The following is a 17,934-nucleotide window of genomic DNA, read 5'->3' as shown; positions in this document are numbered from 1 at the left end:
TGCAGCTCTTTCAGCTACAGTCTGATAAGTATCCAACTTATCGGCAAGCAACTTGTTTTGACACTGTAACATTACAATTTGATTCTGCAAATCACACATCTGTCGCTCCATGTGGGAGCGCTCTAACAACAGTTTTTCTTTCTGTTGGTGCTGTTTCCGATATGCTGTTAACAAAACCCATCCCCGTCTTCCCAAACACACAATTTCTTTTCCTTTTTCGATAGATAATTTTTGGATACATTTTAATACATCCAGTGGTTCAGCTTCTTTTAGCCGAGTTTCCCACTGTTCACATGGTCCTCCGACCTTAGCCCACTCAAGAGCCAGTGAACTATAAGGAAGGTCTTCCCATCCAGGAATTTCAGATGGAGCTGATTCATTACGTTTAGATTTAAAAAATGACATTTTGTTCTAATCCTGTCCGTGACGCCAAATTTGTTTTGCCAATTGACGGGGTTAACACAAAGGACACAGACACCAAGCTAAAGAAATAGGCTTATTTTACTTTAGTAGAAATAGAAATTTTACTATAGTAGAAATAGCAGAAAGAATAAGCAAGGTAATGCACCTAGACATTACTATTTAAAGCTAGCTATAGTGATTAAGAAAGATACATCACCAATTGCCCTCATACTTTACCATCATCCAGACCCGTGCATCAGCTGGGGAGCCCCGTCACAGCGAAGGGTCGGAGAGCCTTTCCCGGCAATTGGGAAGTCCTACGCAGTGCGTCCACTCGTAGGTGAGGTCTCCGTCTTTGCTGTGAGAGGGTCCAGCTTTTATACAGTTTAACAAACAAGTCTAAACAAAACGCACAGGAGATATCTGGTAGATTGATATGCCTCACTCAGGCATGTCCGGATCTGGCCAGGATCCGGGCATGTCTGAGGAGTTTCTGTTTTTCTTTACATTTGGGATTTATAGTTACTTCCTATTGTTTACTTATAGTTCCCAAGGATTGTTCCCAGGGTTACATTTTCATGCTGATAAGATACTGGTTGCTTCAGTCTGCTGATAAGATGCTGATTGCTGGTCGGGGAATTCACTCAGAAGTCAACTTTGGTTTGAGGCCTATTGTTTGGGCCCCTTTTTGTTTCACAAAGACATCTAAAAACTACCATGAAGAGCAAACATTGATGGGAGTATGTTGAACTAAAATAGAAAGAGACTACCTATCCTTTATAAATAGGGTATAATTGTTTCTGTAATTAACATGCATCAAGTACACATGATGTACAAACATAGAGATATGTAGCAAGAGTCTTATGGTATTAGGAAGACATTTTAGGTGAGTTGATACTTCTGAAATATTTCTTTAACTTCACATGTTTTTCGTATGTTTCTCTTGCTACTCTTTGTGACATAACTAAGCATATACTTGTATAATATAATAATTTAAAGGTAGACTTGATTTAAGCACAATTTTTAAAACAATTAATTAATTACAAATAAATTATATTGATTAAAGGTATACCTGCAGGCATGTTATATCAAATAGTTCAGTTATATCTATGTTTTAAAATTTTCTTATTATTGGTGCATGAAGGAAAGGCTTTTTTGTACTGATTTATTTTTATTTTTCAGCATGTGACAGTAGTCTCACACCCAATTTACTTATCTCTCTCCCTTTTACTACCATTAGAGTTTTTTTTCTGTTTGTGAATATGAACTTGATTCACAGATTGTTTCAGCTTAAGACAGCATTTCAGTATGTTAAAATAATATAAATCTCTCGTGTGGGAAGAGTTATATGTATAATTCATAAATAAAAAAGAATAATTTTCTGGTCACACTCCTTTAAAAAAATATGCTTCTGAAAGAGAGTACATTGTGATTCTGGAGCTTAGACGAACATACTACTTCCATAGACTCCATGTAATTTAAGGAAAATAGTCACTCTTGGTTAACAGACTTAGTTGACAAGAAATTATTTTGAATGTAATAATTAAACAGTACATGAGTGGTAGCAACACATCCACAATGCAGTATGCCCTGCTTATAAACGACAGTTGGTGTTAGTGTCATAATCATATTATTCCACTTTATTAGTTCACAGTTCTGTTTCTTTCTGCTGTGCTTCTATAAGCCTTGGATTTTGAGGACAGTTGTTTGACTCTGCTGGGTAAGCTAATGGTGACAATTCAGTTGTACTTTTGGTGTTGTTGTTCTTAATATTGACACTTCTGTAAAACATGTTTTCAGATTACACACACTTATGGTGGGTTGTGCCAGGGTGGATTCTGGGTGCCCACCAAAGCCTCTCTATCACTCTCCTCAGCTGGACAGGGGAGAGAAAAATCTAATGAAAGGCTTGTGGTTCGAGACAAGAATGGGGAGGTCACACACTAGTTACCATCACAGGCAAAACAGACTCAATTTGGAAAAAAATGGTTTAATTTATTACAAATCAAATCAGAGTAGGATAATGAAAAATAAGCCCAAACCTTAAAAACACCTTCCTGCCATCCCTCCCTTTTTCCTGGGCTTAACTTCACTCCAGATTTTCTCCACTTCCTCCTCCCAAGTAGCACAAGGCGAGGGGAACGGGGATTTTAGTCAGTTCATCACATGTTGTCTCTGCCACTCCTTCCTCCTCAAGGGGAGGACTCCTCACACACTTCTGCTCCAGTGTGGGGTCCCACCCACAGGACAGCTCTCTGTGAACTCCTCCAACATGAGTCCTTCCCATGGGCTACAGTTCTTCACAAACTGCTCCAGTGTGGGTCCTTTCCAAGAGCACAGCCCTTTAGTAACAGACTGCTCCAGCATTGGTCCCCCACAGGGTCACAAGTCCTTCCAGAAAACCTGCTGCAGTGTGGGCTCTTCTCTTCATGGGTCCACAGATCCCGCCAGAAGCCTGTTCCAGTGTGGGCTCTCCATGGGATCCCAGCCTCCTTCAGGCATTCACCTGCTCCAACGTGGGTTTCTCCACAGTCTGGAGGTGGATGTCAGCTCCACTATTAACCCCTATGGGCTGCAGGGGACTGTCTCACCATGGTCTTAACCATGGGCTTCAGAGGAATCTCTGCTCTGGTGCCTGGAGCACCTCCTCCCCTTCCTTCTTCACTGGCCTTGGTGTCTACAGAGTTGTTTCTTTCACATATTCTTACTCCCCTCTTCTGGCTGCAGTTGCTGTTGTGCAGGTTTTTTTTTTTTTCCTCTTCTTAAATATGTCATTACAGAGTCACTACCACTGTCACTGATGGGTTTGGCCTTGGCCAGAGGCAGGTCCATCTTGGAGCTGGCTGGCATTGGCTCTGTTGGACATGAAGAAGGCTTCTAGAAGCTTCTCACAGAAGCCATCACTATAGCCTCCCTGATAATAAAACCTTGCCATGCAAATCCAGTAGACACACCTTTAATACTTCCTAAAATGAATTAGTTATATTATCCTAGAATTTGAACATGATCCTAGTAAGATGCTCAGAAATAATTAGTAAGGTTAGTGTGTTTGAACAATGCATTTAAGGACCTTAAGTTTTCATTGACTGAGATGAAAAACAGTTTCTTCTGTTTCTGTGCCTGCTTGTGCTTAAGGCAAATTTTTTATTAGTCCATCAGGAATTTGCAGTCAATAGCTGTTGCGCCAATGACAAAAACATCTCCTTCTCTTTCTCAATATCTATAGATCTAGATATCTAAAGCTTTATCAAATACCTTTAAGAAATTATTCACCAGTGCTTGAATCTGCAGGGTGCTCTGGATTGATAATTCAGCTATTTAAGGAAAGTTGAGTCTGGAAATAATGATGCTCACAAAGGATCAAGGAAAAAGGATAAGTTCTTGGTTTAGACAATATTAAAAAAAAAAAAAAAAAAAAAAGATGTTGACAGAACTGAATTATTATTTTCACATTTGTAGTGTAAGTTTCCTCAGGAAACTTAAGTTACTTTAGGTTTATTCACAGTCTTCCAAGACTTCTGAGCTTCTTGCCTGAGATGGGAGAAGCCCACTTCTTTCACTATACTTAGATTCTTTCTGTCTTTCTGTCATGGAACTTTTCCTCCAGAATTTAGAGTCTGCTTCCTTTATTCTCCAGATCTTTTTGGCAGGTGGTATTCTTCCTTGCTTCCTAGGGAATCCAAGTCTGCCATGTTGACTGCCAGGTTAAACTGATAATTGGATAAGATATGATTAGATAGGATCAAATTAGTTCCCTGGTTTTCATGTAATGAGTGAGAACAGAACTGTTAAAAAATGGCTTTGATCTGTTGGCATAGACCACAAATAGTGTTAAGCCTGACTTGACTGATATTAAAGAAGGAAAATTTCCTTAGTGGCAAATGTGTTAAAGACTAAGATAATTTAATTTATTGGAATCCAATAATCTGGCCTTGGTCAGTTCACATAAAAACTGTGGTCCAAAGCTGTCCTTTCACTGAACTGTACTCTGTATTAATTTCCTGTGCTTTGCTTTATGATTTACCTATTGGATTTTGAAACTATGCATGACTTGAAAACACCTCCACAGCACACAGGAAATAGAAGTGCTCTTATTGGTATTGTGATCAAATGAACTGTAGTACACAACATTTCTTCCCATAAGAAAAATGTATTTATCACATTGTACATTTTCTTTTTACATCACATACATTCTGTTTCATAAAGCAGACATCAATCAATAGTCTCCCTTTCCTACTGAAATGAATTGTATGGGAGTTAACACATTTGTACAAGAAAGCTACCTTATCACTGTTTTGTATCAAATGAATAAAACGTGTAAGGTAACAGAGTGGATATTTGTCCCTCCATAAAAAAATAAGAAAACCAGGAAAAACAAAGAGCAGATGCTGCCTTTTCAATGCTTTCTATGAAGGCTGGGTACTTCAATCCTGCTAAAATCTCACAGAAAATTTTGAAAATTTCAGGCTAGATATGTATTTTTGAGTTTATAGGTGTTTTTAGTTATTTATAGAAGATCTGTCAGATTATTCATTCCTTAATGATCTCTTTTTAGTGACTGACATATCAAATAACAGTTTTTCAGTTGTGTTGGTTTTTCTTTGGCATGTGCCAAAATTATTGCATAGCTATTTATTGGTGATGTCGGCCACTCCTTCTCCTTGCTATTTTACAGTACAATCAATGGGTGACTGATGACCTACACCATGAAAAGAATTATTCTCAAAGTTGACTACCTCATTTTCAGAGGAAATGTTTTGGGTTTTGTATTATTATATGGAATGTTGCTATTGTTAAAGGGCACACCATAAAGGATCTTCAGCAGAAGCAGCTGATGAAGCACTTTTATTCTAAGCCTTTTTTAACTTTGTTATTTGCTTATTTGCTGAGTGCCCAAGTTAGGCAATAAGCAGTTTAGCCAGCAAACTGCATTGATAACATAGATTGAGAGGAATCTAGGAAACAAAACAATAGACAGGTATGGTGTCTCATTCTTCATGTTGTTTTATTCTCCAGCTAGATTTCTACCTAACAGGTTCTTTATGTAAAGGAGAGGATTTTATATGGCTGCTTTTACTTTGTGATGTTCTAGGATCACTGCAATCTATTAAAGTGTTCATGAGTGTATCTATGGTTATTTGATTGATTTATATTTTTAACCTTTTATGGGTCTTAAGACTAGAAATGCATCCTTTTTCTCAATGAAAAAAATAGACATCTGAATAAAGCATCTCATTAATTCATTTCCCGTTTATGTGCAAACACAAGCCTAAAAATCAAGAGAAATTTTTTTTTTTGACACAAAAGGGAATGATTTCTGTACTTCAGTCAAAATTACTTTCCATTTTAAAATTAAGTTATTTTTTTCATTTAGTAGTGAAAACACTCTAAATCTTTTATGGTTTATAAAATGCTTTATTGAGCTGAAATAATACTTCATTTTTTTTAATTTTAATGGAAAAATTTACAGTAAAACACCAAAATTGTTATCTTAAGAACATACTACTTTGATTTTTTAACTAGAAAATTTACTTTTCTATTCCTTTCCGGCCTTCAATTTTTAAATATTTGAAAAATGCATCTGCAAATAATCTTAAGAATGAATATATTCAGTGGGTGTGTCCAAAAAGTTATTCAGTCTTTACATTGTTCATAGTGATAGAACTTAACCAGTAGCTAGTAACACTAGTAAGTAACTTATAGCTAGTAACAGTAGTAGTTTTGGTGTATACAGTAGTTTTTTAGTGAGTAGAGGTGATCAGCTCAATTATAGATAAAAGCAGTTAAGAATATATCTATGTTAGTATTTTTATTCTGATCACAGGTCCACTTTCTGAAGCAAATTTCCTGATCAGTGTAGGTCACTTTGAATTAGGGTGCACTAGAAAGCACAAACTGGATTCCTTCCACATGAGACTGTGCTAGAAGACAGGCACTAGAACTGTACTTAATCCAAAGTGAAAACAGGCAAACAAAATAACTGAAATGCATCTAATGTGAATTCCAGACCTTCAGCACCAAGTATTTCTCTCTAAAGATCAGAGCTTTTTGGCCTAGTTGGCAATGCAGATGTGGTCCAGTGTTAGCATGGCTTTTTTTAAAAAAAAAAAAAAAAAAAGTTTTATTTTCCTGGCTGGATTGGTTCTCCAGGTGGATTCACCCCACAGTCGTACAAACAGGTGTGTGTAAAATGAGGTGAGGACAGGTTATTCCTTCTGGTAGTAATCCAGGCACGCAATTTATGAAAACAGGTTTCTTATGTAATCAAGGGAGAAAGGCTGTTTGGGAACTAAAGCTCTTTCAATCACCTTCTGAAGTCTTCACTGAGTATATAAAGAGCTCATATTTTGCTCTAGATATATAGACAGAATTTTTATGTGTCTATACAAATAACTAATCCCAGAAGGGTCAGTGGTACAGAAGCTTTTTAAAGGAGAATAATGCCTCACAGGCACAATTTTAGGTGTTAAAGGGCTCATACTACAAATCAGTTTTTTAAATAGTAGTTAAAACTTTGTTATCTTAATTTATTTTTAAAAATTAGAGGGAAACATACAATGTTATGAATGCTGTTTCCTGTAATTAACTGCAATACTGGTAGTGATTTGCTAATTTTCTTTGCACATTTTTCTCTGTGGAGGGAATGGAAACTGGTAGGAAAGATAAATTAAAAAGTAGTGAAAGAGGCTATCTTGGGCTATGTGAAAGAAGAAAGAATAATGACAGGAAAAGGCTTTGTTTTCTAAAAGCAAAATATGGCTGTTTGGTTTCTATTTAGTTGTTCATAAAGCATATCTCACATAAAACTTTCTTCTAAGGTTTTCCTGATTTTCTTTTTAAAATGTTATATGTGATGTGATACACTTGTAACAATTAATTCTAGTACAAATGTGACATAAAATATATATTGAGAGAGTTATCTAGAATAAGTTCAGAATATAACTTTCTTATACTGGTTCATTGAAGAGGAAAGGTGTAACACTGTGTGGGAGATGGATAAATTTCACTAACAAATTCTATAACAGTATTTCTATTCCTGCCAATTCTTTATTGGTTTGACAACTCACCTGTGTTTAACATACACAGGACGGATGGGCATATTTCTAAAGAAAATCCCATCGTGAACCCTTACTAAGATAAGCATAAAAATAGCAAATATTTCTCTGTGCTATCGTATGCTTTTAATACACAGTAATATTTATGATGTCCAAATTCTATTTCTCAGGTAATTTATGTTGTATTGCATTTTGAAACAAAATATATTTTCAGGCTTCTTTTTGTACTTTCAGTATTTATGCTAAGTTATTTGGAAAAGTTTCTTCCCCACTTGTCGTTTTTAAAATCATGTAAGGAAAGAAGGATTAAACCAGTTACTACTTGACTTCTTATTCATACCTAATGTATAACCTAAATTGAACAATATAATTACTCTGCAAAGTTTACAGTGCATCTCAGAATATTAATACATCACTTACGAAGTTCATGTTATGTAGGCAAAAGACTAGAATATCCTACATGACTGTGTCCTTTTGTTTTTCCAGTTTAAGGAGCTGATATTTTTACATTAAATCCTAAATTGGCTAAAGCTGATGTGAGAAATGCCTGTTCACTGGATTCAGGATTTTCGTTTTTAGTGATTGATTATGTATGTGTTCATATGAACATAAATGGATTGCATGATGGTAAGCACTGTTGAGAAACTACAACTGTGGAGTGATATTCTTGTTTCAACATCAGGACAGGTGCAACGTGGTCAAAATCAGACAGTGCTTCCATGAATTCGTACAGTTAAAACCTAACTGTCTACAAATCTTCTGTTTGCTGGGTACTTAGCTGATTTTTGTTACCTGTCCACTCAAGAGCATAAAATACATCAGCTATGAAGGTCTGGTTTAGATTTTTAATTCCAGACCCCACAATGCAGACCTATGCAGCACTTTGTTATCAATGCTTTTGCTGTTCTTTTCAGATAATTGTAAAAGAAGAAGGTTCTGCAGTGAAGTTCTGGCTACCAATCAGTCATAATGCCTAGAAGTGAATTTTTCCACTTGTACAGAATAAATGCTGATATATTTCAGAAAAAAAAAAAAAAAAACAAACAAAAAAAAAACAAAAAAAAAAAAAAAAACAAACAAAACAAAAAAAAAAAAACAAAAAACAAAAAAAAAAAAAAAAAAAAAACAAAACAAAAACACAAGATTATGTGATCCTAATAATATGTTTATAATAAATCAGGCTTTAAGTTTGCAGTCATGTTAATGTAATTTAATACTGTATAATAGTCTGTGAATAAAATCAATGACAGTGTAAGACTGTGGCAGTTAGTTTTTTGTGTCAAGTGAAGTCTTCTCATAATAGTAGGGGTTTGTCTTATAAAAAAGCTCCCCACCTTCTTTACAAAGCACACCGTTTCTCTACCAGTTCACCCTAATTCAGAATTTTCTGCTTTCCTATGTAGGGTGACTAACAAGTCTGCAAACAAGATCAGACATGTCCAAACTTTAAAAATGAGAGAACTGAAATGACCTTCCTTCCCTGCTGAGTGCTGTGCAAAGAATGTGTATCATCATCTTCACAGCCACAGTGTTGTTAATCTAGCTCAAGAGTGTAATGTAAATTTCACATTGCATACATAACAATGCAATTTTGCAATATTGAATGAAAATTTGGTAACACTTTACATTAAGTGGCTAATCGTTGCTCCTTTGGTAGTTATGGTTATAATATTATTTCTGATAAAATCATTTGCCATAACTGTATATATAATGTAGCACAGCATGAGAGTCCCATTTCTGTATTATATGCCTTACTGAATATTTCTAAAAAAATGGGGAAAGTCATCTGCAGATGACATTTTTTTTAATAAATTATATACTACATTAATATTAAAAAAAAAAAAAAAGTGTTAGGACTTGAATAAGCAATGTTAGAATCAGTAAGAAGAAAATGACATCAATATGAGTAAAATAACAACAAGATTTCATGTATTGTAAACTGAATGAGTCATAATGATAGAACATAAAACTGATGTGTTTAACAACAAACGTGTTATCCTAAGCAGTAAAACAACATTTTCATCTATTCTAGATTCATAACTTTACTATCTTGCTATTAATGCATGCATTATTCAGGGTACAGCTATCCTTTTATCAGAGATTATTAACATAGATTAAGGAAAAAGATACAGGTATCCTGAAGTAGGGAATATGGACCTTGAGATAATATTAAGAAGGAGTAATTGTAGACAAAATTTTAAGAGCTTCAGAAAATATTATGAGACTCGAGAGGTGATATCTGAATGCTCAGTAAGATCAAAATTATAATTATCTCTTATTCATGTAAATAGTTCTACTGAAATCAGTAGGATTATTAATGTGAACCAGGTGGTGGCAAATTATCCTTGTCCTTATTAGATGAGCATTGGACTTCTAGCATATTTTAATGTTTCCTAGAACAGTACCATCTTTTTGTACAATAACTTGAGCATAATTTTCTGGCATCCAGTACAATTTTCCTCCCCACAATTCCCCAATTTTGATTTAAAAACAATGCAGATGTACATGTCTTCCTCCTTTTCCTTTATTTCCCAGAAAAATTTCTTTACACCTACAAATTATCATCTGAATAGAACTGACTGGAGAGAAGTTACTTAATAGATGCTATGAACCTGATTTAGCTGGATCTTTCTTATGGTTATTCCAAGCTCGACCTGTTCTATCTGCTGCAAAGGTGCCCAAAGTCATTTATTTTGGGCCATATTTAACAGATCTTCTGTTGCTACAGGTTTGGATAGATTGGATTTACTTTGCCAGCTTGCCTCCCAGTTACTGACAGACTTTTGCCTCTGTTGTGCTCACAGCTGGGTATGGAAGACCTGATGGTGACATGCACTTTCACATGGAACTTCTCACTGAAAAATACAGCTTTTTTCAGGTTATTTGCTGCCAAATTATGGCCTCTTTTCACAGCTCTGAGGTAGAAGAAACAGGATATAACAAAAATACCTAAGTCTTTTTTTTGCAGGATTTAGGCTAGCAATTATTGGAAATAAATGTTTTCCCCATGTGTATCTGTTTTTCTGTAATAACTTACACTTACAATGGGCAATAAAAAGATGCAGAATTGTGAAAAGTATAGATTTGAAAAAAGATCGAGTTCTGTGTTTCTATTACCTTTTTTAACTAAAAAAAGATGCATACAATTTTCCAGAATTCTCTAAGGTATGAAAGATGGCTCAAATGAGAATGTGATTTCTGTGGAACTAAATACCAGCCTGACAAAGTTTCCTTTTTAATTTTAACAAAAGGATCATGTCACTGTCATTCCCAGCTGCAACTGGCAAGACATTAGACATTCTTAAAACTGTGCAATATGACTAGTTAGAGTAATTTAGGAGAAAAATAAAGACTGACATGTCTGCAACAACCATGACAGAAAAGGAATTGTTCTAAATACAAAGATAAATTTCAAAAAAACACAATATTCTAATAAAAAAACAGAATGAAAATCCTGAGTGAACAGGTGGTCTCTATGAAAGGGTCTTTTCCCACAGAGATTTCAAACTGGGCTGCAGTGTGAGGACAAATTGCTCATCTTTTCTCCGCTTTTTGAATTTAAAAGTAGAATGCAACACCTTTTTTTTTTTTTTTTTAATTTCCTTTTATAGGTACAATCTTTGCCTTTTAAAATAACCTTTCAACTTAATTTTTTACTGCTTTGGTAACATTCTATAATCTTATTTTTAACATCTTTATTTCATGCCTGTTTTATTTTGACAGTAGGTCAAGTATTCTTGAAATAATTATCTTTTTCCTTTTGAACTGTCTGCATCTTTCTGAATTCTCTTTCATCTTTCAAAAATCTACATATTTCTCATTTCCTTGTTAAGGGAGAGAAAAGTGTGTACACCTTTTATTTCAGATTTGTATAAGATTCAAGTTCATATAAAATTTACAATGTGAATGCTTATTCTCAGTGATAATTGTTAAGAGTGCTTCATCTCACATTATTTAGATCAAATCCATTCTTTGCTTGTAGACACAAGTAGAATTATTTGTCTTGTAATAGTTTAGGAGGAAGAAAGCACACCAATAACTTCAGACCCACTACAGCTCTTTATCGATGTTTATTTTATATTGCCACCTGTAAATATTTTTTTCTGAAATACCCATTTTATTTATTTTACTTTTTATAACATTTTTTTCTGAAATAACCATTTTATTTATTTTACTTTTTATAACATTATGTAAACTGTGCGTAATAAGCTGAATATATATAAACATTTCCTTTTTATTGCATCCAATAGTTCTGTCAAGGAATCACTAATTTATTGTACTGCTTATCTGGCTTTGAGATGTTAAAAGATTTTTACCAGGTAAATACTCACACAGATGTTAGTACTGTCAGATTTTGTGTCATCACCCCAGAATATAAAGCTTTGGTTAGAGAGCATATCAGAAATACAGGCATTTGGTGAATGTTTTGTCCATTCTACGTGACTGCAATTTGAGGGTGAGAGCTAAATAAGGGTAGGACATGTTTATGGATAGGCCCTACAAGATTCTGAACATCACACCTATCTTTGGAAATAAGTGAGTAAGAATTATGTTTAAAATTAATACCTTTATGTTTTGACTCTTCAGGATTGCAAGAGAATCGTAAACATACTTTCAGATGTAAATAATATAATAAAGTGAGTTCATTGTCCAATGAGCATATTCCAAGGTTCCTTTTATTCTCTACCATTCCAATCTGACTTTAAAACAGTGTTACAGAAGTCTAGTCTTATTCATCAATACTTGTATTAAAATGTCATGCCTACATTTTAATTCAGACATATTTTTCATATTTATCCATAATGGTGTATCTAATTCTGCTCTTCTTTTTATTTTACATGCTAAAGTATTCCTACTGCTTCATTCTGATACGTCTTCCCATGTTTTTGTATCATCATCCTATTTGCATTACATATATGGTATGAAAATTAATATTAAGTTATCTTTATTAACTGGATTTAGTCTTTTTTATTTTACTCTCAATTAGTTACATTCTAATACTCAGCTAAGCTACATAACATATTTTAGCCATGACTCATGGACTTGTAGCACTGTTACAGATACAATTATCAAGTGAAGGACAGCTTGCATTTTTCTTAGTTGTCTAAATGTTCTAATATTATGACTTTGATTTTCTTTTTGTGTAATATGACCTACTTTTAAATACAGTGGAGTTTTTATGACTATGGGTTTTCAACTATTAGACAAAGTATTTTTGTTTGCTGCCTTTGTACACTTACTTCATTATTTCATTTATTGGATTTATGCTGCTAGTTTGCTTTTGTTCTATGTGGTTTTTAAAATCGCATTCATCCTGGATCAGGCCTAGGGTTATTCTTTGTATCATGTTATTTATGTCTAGGCTTTCTTTGTGTTAGTTGATAAGAAATTCACCAGCACCTGAGTTGAAGGTAATCACCTGCTGTTGTGATACCTCTGATAGCCTCTTCTATTCCTTTGCCATGCAGTGTGGTATCTTTGACCTCAGTTAAACTTCTCTGATTACAGTTATTATCAGACTGGATTTTGGTCCATTCACATTGATATCGAAGAGTTTTTACTTACTTCAATAACACGAGCTTGCAGGTTAGGGATGGAAATATATAATATAATATGAAGCAGACCAGGATAATGTTAAGATTATTTAAAAGATGATGAAAGGAATCACCAAAAGATTGGCATGCTTGATAGTGATACATTCTTCGGTACAATATTTGTTTCATAGGAAGTACTTTGAATGCATACAAACTTTTAGAAGGAACATCTAAATATCATTACCCAGGAAACATCACCTTGCTGCTTCTTCTTAGTGTGGATTTGCACGTAACAGATACATATGTCTGTGTGTAAGGCCTGTATGGGGATTTCTGAGGTTTATGAGAGGATGAACTGCTTATAAATTTGTTTTTTAAACCTTAAGTTCCCAACACTGCTTCACTAATAAGCCCCCCAAAAAAGCACTGATAGTATGAGTTTGACCTAAACTATGTCCTTGCCACAAGCCAAAAGACAGGCTGTAAATGATTAGACTTTGAAGTTTTATTCAGTGAAGCATGCTTCTAGACAGACAGAAACCTAAGTCAGCCCCTATTTTTTTAAAGCACTGCAGAGAAATGTTCCTTTCCTGCTTATAAGATGTAAATTTGCAGAAGGTGCTGAAAATAGCTCGAGAAAAGTGCAGATAGTAGGTCAGTCCTGTTTCTTTGAATATATATCTATATTTTTCTCATCATTATAGAGTATCTTAAGCCAGTTGTAGTTTGAAAAAAATAAATACTCAGCATTTATATATGGAAACTGCAGTCCTGTTCATTTTATTTCTGTAAGTAATGTCATTAAATCAGTGGTGGTAGTCATGTAAGGTGAGCGCAGTATGGCCCTTTGTGTGTCTTTTAAAAAGGATGCACATTTATCAGAAAGATTCATTATTAAAATGTGATGGTGGAGAGATAAATCAGTGCTGTTTTTTAAAGCTTAGGTCAGTTATAAGGGTCTTCAAAGCATGTGATTTTTTTTCTGCTTTAAATGAATATTTTAATGTTAGATGTGATTTTATGGTTCCTGTATCCTATAAAAAGAGCTCTCTGGAGGATCGGTTTCCTCTGTCATGGAAACTTTTGAGTTTTCAGGACTTTTTGCCACATAAGCAAAACTCTTCGAGCATTTTTGGGAGACCAAATTGTGAAGAGAATGGGGCTAACTCTTGTACTGCTTAACAGAGTAATATTAACCATTAAATCCAGCTAGAATATTTTTAAATTTAATTCTGTTGAAACTCAGGTAAATTGAGCAGGACAAAGAAAGGGCATAGAGTTCAAGTCACTAATAAAGACTAGTGATTAGCAAAATCTGAAGGCAGAACCTCACTCTGCCTGATACCATGTGACTGGATGTCAGGCACTTGCTCTGGCTTAGTGAGAGTAGGAAGTTGGTCTATGGTCTTATTACAAAGATTTTTTTTTTTTTTTCTAAAGTAATTATCAAATTCTTCCTGTCCCTATGATCAGAAAGGTAGCAATTTCATCAAGTAGTTTTTCTGAATGATGCCTTTTGTACCTTAACTTCTCACCTAAGGTACTGCAAGGAAACACTTAAGAATAACACATTACTTAAAATGCTCATTCTTGGATGTATTTCTGAAAAAGATATCAAGTGTTGAGTTTAAAGAAATATTTTCAGCAAGCCAGTAGCTCAGATCCTCTGCCTGAAGTTATTGAACTTCTGAACTCATTGAAATAAACCATCTCAAAGACTTTATGAAGTTAAAAAATATGGAATGCAACAAAATCACGTATAGCAAATAACATGCATTTCACATTGACTACTTTGGGCTCGTCCAGTTTGGAGAAAAGGTGGCTGAGGGATGACCTCATTGCTCTCTGCAGCTTCATGAGGAGGGGAGGGGGAGAGGGAGGTGCTGAGCTCTCCTCCCTGGTACCCAGTGATGAGAAGTATGGGAATGGTTCAAAGCTGTGTTAGGGAAGGTTTAGGCTGGACATTAGGAAACCTTTATTGAGAGTGCAGTCAAACAGTGGAGCAGTCTTCCTAGAGAGATAGTCAATGCCCCAAGGCTGTTGGTGTTTAAGATGCATTTGAACAAAGCCCTTAATAACATCCTTTAACTGAAGTAGTCAGGCAGTTGGACTAGGTAATCATTGTAGGTCCCATCCAACTGGAACTATTCTATTCTATTCTATTCTATTCTATTCTATTCTATTCTATTCTATTCTATTCTATTCTATTCTATTCTATTCTATTCTATTCTATGCTATGCTATGCTATGCTATGCTATGCTATGCTATGCTATGCTATGCTATGCTATGCTACGCTATGCTATGCTATTCTTTTCCTTTCCATTCCATTCCATTCCATTCCATTCCATTCCATTCCATTCCATTCCATTCCATTCCATATCTCTCATTCCAAATTCATGACATTTTATCATCTTCAATTATGTTTCAGCATGACGCATAACATGAAAGGGAACTCTGCATGAAAAATTAGACTTTCAGTCTGTCTGAGCAATTTGCTTTCATTAAGTCAAGCCACTAATAGCTCTGTTCAGTGATAGCTATGATAAGTGGGTAGATTGATTTTTACACTTTCTATTCCTTAGTCCTCGGTTCATAAAAAAATAAGTGTGTCAAATAATATTTATGTTCTGTTACAATTCTTCCAAGAAAGCATTAATATTAATTATGCTTAATTGACACACTGAAATGTAAAATATATTTGTGAAAATAATAATGAAAAACAGTAATTTAAATCAGATATTGCATAAAATGTGGTTTACAAAGTGATTATTATTTACTCTAAAGTAAAAACTCCTCGACAAAATAGTAAATAAATGTATCAATCTAAGAGTATTCTGGCATCCTATATAAAAAAAAAAAAAAAAAAAAAAAAAAAAACAAGAAGTAAAATAATCACTAAAATGCTGCATATTGGTGGTACTGCTGAACTACTGAGCATCCCTAGGAATCCTTAATTTCCCTCCTTAAGAAAACACAATTTGTGAGAAAAACTTCTATGAAAATTAAATGTACATGATCTTAAAAATGAGGAATTCAAAATAGAATGGATACAGACAAAGACTGTTAGCTTTTCCCATTTTAAAAGAGAAAATATAAAATCTTCCCCAGTTAGCACTATAAAACAAAAATTGAAAGGAACCACAATTTTTTTAGATATGGAAGAGAGAGAATGGAGGACTAAAGAGAAAGGGTGAAGTGCATGTAAACATTAAATGGAGAAAAAACTATTTATTTCTCCATTTGGTTTTGATTTTGTTCCAGAATGTCCAATTAATTTTGACATTAATGACAGCAGTTAGGAATAGCTATATTCCTGAGTTAATACATATTCCACTTCAACCAGCTTTTCAGCAAGACCTACCGAAATATTGACTCCCTTTTTTTTTTCTTTTCTTTCATATTCGACTTTAATACTGATGATAATAAAACTGATTTAATTTCTATGGTACTTATTATGAAGTTCTTCAAGTTTTAATCATTGATCCCTTCTTCACATAGCAGTACAAATGCTGAATTTTATTTTTGTTAACAGTTTGAGGTTTTTCTCCTCTCACAAAGAAAATATCAAATATAACCCCAGGCTGCAGCATATATTGACAAATTATAGCAAGTTGAATACCTGTATGTCCTTTTTCTTAGAGCAAACTAGTCATATAAATTGGAGAAGATAATATAATTTTTTAAATCCTCTGGAATTATTCTCACAAACTGTGGCCTTGAGGTACATAAAGACTTCAAATGGTTATATTTAAAATATGGCTTATATTGCTTTACAGATTGGTATCATTTGATATGAAGGTGTAATTTAGACACAGTTTGTCATAAATGACTGGAAAATGTACCAATAAGAATTTCAGATTAATCATTCACACAATTTTCACTTTTATATGTAAGCACTTACTTAGACATCTATTAGTGGGGAAACATGATTTCATGCTAGCCAGACTCTATTGATTCTGTTCCCATTATTGTAACCTTGAACACATAGAAATAATCATAATGTAACTTCTTTGTTGGGTGCCATCATTGTGTATGTCATTAGTAAACTAATGTATACCCTGTTTAAAAACAAAAGTATCATTCAAATATGCTTATTAGTAGTCTAGTTGCAAAGCATCTGTAGCCCAATATTCAAACCCAATCTAATCTATTGTCAGCTACATCCCTTATTTATATATGAGTTACAGTTATGTCTGAGGTACACTTTGGTTTCAGTATACAAATAAGAATGAGAAACATCTAATAAATTTTATTAAATTGAAAACCAAAAAATTTGTGATGATTGTTAATAACTGAAAAAATATGAAAATGTTTTGATTTTCAGCTTAAGGGGAAGAGGAGTTGATTTAAGATGTCAGCATATTCCTGAAGGGTTTTAATAAAACATGTTTCATATTTGAAGGAGTATATTTTTTATGGCATTAAGAAGTGTGAAGTAAAACAATACTTCAGACATCATGCTGCAGAATGTAATGTTTCTCCACATTAGGGAAATTGTCATAGAAAGTCCTGAACTTACAATTTACAGAAGATCTGGCTAGACACATTCACACATTCTAGCACCAAGCATATTTATAAATGCAGGCAGTTGCTAAAACCAAACCCTCAAAACTATTGACTACAGTTGAGCAAAATATGGAAATTTAGGGTTAATCTTAAATATTCCTAAGCAGAACTGAATATGCAATTTTAAGGAATTTCCATCAGCTACCACTAAGTGGGGGAACAAATGAGTTGAAGGTCAAGAAACAGGAACTGGGATCATCAATAAACATTTTATGTGTACTAACATCCCAAATAAACACAGGTAAGCGTGGTCATACGAGGATGTACTGCAAGTATGAAGTTGACTTAATGCCTGAAATGTGGGCTGACTGCTCAGTAATGTTCTGGATTGCTGCAAAGAGCTGAGCTGCAGAACTTAATATCTGGGATCATCAGTA

General features: G+C 34.2%; 1 protein-coding gene across 47 annotated transcripts in view; it reads left to right on the top strand.

Moving 5' to 3' along the window:
• Positions 1–17,934, top strand: part of PTPRD (protein tyrosine phosphatase receptor type D) — a 1,276,575-nt gene that overhangs the window by 224,185 nt on the left and 1,034,456 nt on the right. The window lies entirely within an intron of this gene.

The sequence above is a fragment of the Tyto alba genome, unplaced genomic scaffold (assembly GCF_018691265.1).
Source record: "Tyto alba isolate M040663 unplaced genomic scaffold, T.alba_DEE_v4.0 Super-Scaffold_42, whole genome shotgun sequence".
NCBI lineage: Eukaryota > Metazoa > Chordata > Aves > Strigiformes > Tytonidae > Tyto > Tyto alba.
Note: the sequence above shows the minus strand (reverse complement) of the source record. Positions and strands in the feature narration are given on the sequence as shown.